Source organism: Lolium perenne, chromosome 4, assembly GCF_019359855.2.
Source record: "Lolium perenne isolate Kyuss_39 chromosome 4, Kyuss_2.0, whole genome shotgun sequence".
Classification (NCBI taxonomy): domain Eukaryota; kingdom Viridiplantae; phylum Streptophyta; class Magnoliopsida; order Poales; family Poaceae; genus Lolium; species Lolium perenne.
The window spans coordinates 232,551,731-232,555,991 of NC_067247.2; positions in this window are offsets into that span (position 1 = coordinate 232,551,731).

Consider the following 4,261-nt stretch of genomic DNA (forward strand, 5'->3'; position numbering starts at 1 on the left):
TTTAACGCCTTTCAGCTAGGCGCGAAAGATTTTAATGATGCTCACATGAAAATAGAAAATGAAGCAAAAGGAGCATCAAGAAGCAAATTCGAAACACATTTTAGTCTATCCCGCTTCCTATGCATAGGAATCTTGTACACAAATAAATTCATGAAGAACAAAGTGACAAGCATAGGAACATAAAACACGAGTAACTTCAAAATTTTCAGCATGTAGAGAGGTGTTTTAGTACCATGAAAATTTCTACAACCATATTTTCCTCTCTCATAATAATTTCCAGTAGCATCATGAACAAACTCAACAATATAACTATCACATACATCATGCTTTTCTTGATCTACAAACACATAATTTTTATCAATCTCAAAAATAGTGGGATCAAAACTTTCAAACCCACTTTTTAAAAATCTATAACAAGATGATTGATCATTCTCAAGAGATATGGGACTCCTAGATAAAGTCAAGACCTCTCCAATCCCATTTTCATTAGTAGTACAATTAATATTATCAAGTAACATAGGACCATCATCTAGAGCTTTATCATAAACATTTGCTAAGCAAAACTCTTTAGTACCATGCATTTCGATATCAAGCACAAACAAAGCATTATCATAAGATTTATCAAAATAGCATGGATTATCATAGAATACAGTAGCATAATTATTCTCACAAGTTTTGCTCATAGGGAATATTTCAAGAGAATCCACATGAACATAACATTCATCCTCCTTTGGTAAGCATGGAGGACAATCAAATAGTGTAAGAGATAAAGAGTTACTCTCATTAGAAGGTTGGCACGGGTAGCTAATCCATTCTTCCTCCTTTTGTTCATCACTCTCCTCCTCTTTTTCATCCAATGAGCTTTCAGGTTCATCAATTTCTTCTTTCACAAGTTCCTGCAAATTGTGAGTGCATTCTTGTGCATGAATGAGTCTCTCTTTATAATCAATGATATAAGGATTATTGTTGTAATATTCTATGCAATAATCAAGAATAGAAGAGACATAATCTTTAAGGTCCTTACAAACAATACAAGTTTCATAATTTCTAGCCATGAAGGATTCTATCTCAGAGGCTCCCATAAATAAAACAAATTGTTCTACTTCTTCGAACCCAAGATGAATATAGTTATTCCAATGATAGTTCACAATTAAAACTTCTTCACTAAAGCCACATTGGAATTTAAGATGTTTAGTATCCTGTTTAGAGCAACAGTTTATATCATGGCGTTTAAGCAAGATTTTAGCAATTGTATTCAATTTTTCTAACACGGCACTCATGACTTTACCCTTTCTTGATTCTCTATAATTCATATACAATTCTATAAGCTCCAAACAGGTTGTGGGTTTTTCCATAACAACAGTTTTTAATTTTTTGGTTTTTCAAATTTTTATGGATTTTCGGGTATATAAGAAAAATAAAACAAGACAAAAACAAACCAGACAAAAGTAAACTAAGCAAAATAATATTAGACAGAAATAAACTAAGCACAAACAAACTACACAAAAGTAAACTAAGCAAAACAAAATAAAATAAAAAAAGAGAGAGAGGTAGAGTGTACTCCCCAGGTGAACTTATGAGTAGAGCTATGCTCCCCGGCAACGGCGCCAGAAAATAGTCTTGATAACCCACAAGTATAGGGGATCGCAACAGTCTTCGAGGGAAGTAAAACCCAAATTTATCACAAGGGGAGACAAAGAATACTTATAAGCCTTAACAACTGAGTTGTCAATTCAGCTGCACCTGGAAAAGCACTAGTAACAGGGGTGATGTGAAGGCAGCAGTAATATGAGAGCAATAGTAACACTAACACAACAGCAGTAGCAGTAACACAGAGGCAATGGCACCATAAAATAGTTGATACTACTTCTAATGGCATATAGGACCGAGTGAGTATTTGATGATGAAAGATGGACCGGGGTTCCCAACTATCTACACTAGTGGTAACTCTCCAATAACAAGTGTTGGGTGAACAAATTACAGTTGGGAAATTGACATAATTATTATAGCATTAAGACAAAACATCCAGTTTATTAATCATGTAGGCATGTTTTCCATATATAGTCATACGTGCTCGCAATGAGAAACTTGCATAACATCTTTTGTCCTGCCAGCCGGTGGCAGCCGGGCCTCTAGGGAAACTACTGGTAATTAAGGTACTCCTTTTAATAGAGCACCGGAGCAAAGCATTAACACTTGGTGAAAACATGTGATCCTCATATCTAAGCCATCCCCTCCAGTTATCCCAGTTGCTGTCACTCTGGGGCCTCGGGTTCCGGACATAGACATGTGCAAACAACTTGTAGATACAATCTAAGCAATAATTATAGAGCTTAAATCTAAGATCATGCCACTCGTGTAGTGATTCGTTGCATAGAAAACAAAAAATTTCCTACCGCGAGAACACAATCCAAGCCAAGACGCAATCTAGAAGACGGTAGCAACGAGGGGATGATCGAGACTCACCCTTGAAGATTTCCAAAGCCTACAAGATGAGGCTCTTGTTGCTGCGGTAGACGATCAATTGCCGCTTGCAAAAGCGCGTAGAAGATCTTGATCACGGTGCCACGATCGGGCAGCACCTCCGTAGTCGGTCACACGTTCGGTGTTGATGAAGTCGACGTCCACCTCCCCGTTCCAGCGGGCTGCGGAAGTAGTAGTTCCTCCTTGAATCCGGCAGCACGACGGCGTGGTGGCGGTGGCGATGGAGATCTCCGGCGGAGCTTCGCTAAGCGTGCGGGAGTGGTGGAGGAGAGAGGGGCGGCTAGGGTTTGGGAGAGGGGGGCGCCGGCCACTATGGGGTGCGGCCACCTTGTGGTCTTGGGGTGGCCGGCCCCCTCCGCTTGGCCCCTCATTATATAGGTGGAACCCCCAAGTGTTGGACTACAAGTCTTCGAATAAGACCCCAACCCAAAACCTTCCATGTAGTAGGGAAACCTACCCAAGGTGGGAATCCCACTTGGGGTGGGATTCCCACCTTCCATGTGGGGGGGGGGGGGGTGGCCGGCCCCCTTGGTGGAGTCCAAGGTGGACTCCCCCCTCTAGGGTTGGCCGGCCATGGGGAGGTGGAGTCCCTCCGGGACTCCTCCTTCCTTAGTGATTTCTTCCGAACTTTTCTAGAACCTTCTAGAACCTTCCGTAAAATCTTCCGGATCATTTTAAATCTTATAAAATGACTTCCTATATATAAATCTTATTCTCCGGACCATTCCGGAACTCCTCGTGATGTCCGGGATCCCATCCGGGACTTCGAACAATACTTCGAACTCCATTCCATATTCAAGTTCTACCATTTCAACATCAAACCTTAAGTGTGTCACCCTACGGTTCGCGAACTATGCAGACATGGTTGAGTACTCTCTCCGACCAATAACCAATAGCGGGATCTGGAGATCCATAATGGCTCCCACATATTCAACGATGACTTTAGTGATCGAATGAACCATTCACATACGATACCAATTCCCTTTGTCACGCAATATTTTACTTGTCCGAGGTTTGATCATCGGTATCACTCTATACCTTGTTCAACCTCGTCTCCTGATAAGTACTCTTTACTCGTACCGTGGTATGTGGTCTCTTATGAACTTATTCATATGCTTGCAAGACATTAGACGACATTCCACCGAGAGGGCCCAAAGTATATCTATCCGTCATCGGGATGGACAAATCCCACTGTTGATCCATATGCCTCAACTCATACTTTCCGGATACTTAATTCCACCTTTATAACCACCCATTTACGCAGTGGCGTTTGATGTAATCAAAGTACCTTTCTGGTATAAGTGATTTACATGATCTCATGGTCATAAGGACTAGGTAACTATGTATCGAAAGCTTATAGCAAATAATTTAATGACGTGATCTTATGCTACGCTTAATTGGGTGTGTCCATTACAACATTCATACAATGATATAACCTTGTTATTAATAACATCCAATGTTCATGATTATGAAACTAATCATCCATTAATCAACAAGCTAGTTAAGAGGCATACTAGGGACTCTTTGTTGTTTACATATCACACATATATCAATGTTTCGGTTAATACAATATAGCATGATATATAAACATTTATCATAAACATAAATATATATAATAACCACTTTTATTATTGCCTCTTGGGCATATCTCCAACAGTCTCCCACTTGCACTAGAGTCAATAATCTAGATTACATTGTAAGGTACCTAACACCCATGGCATTCTGGTGTTGGTCATGCTTTTCCCTAGGGAGAGCTTTAGTCAACGGATCTGCTACA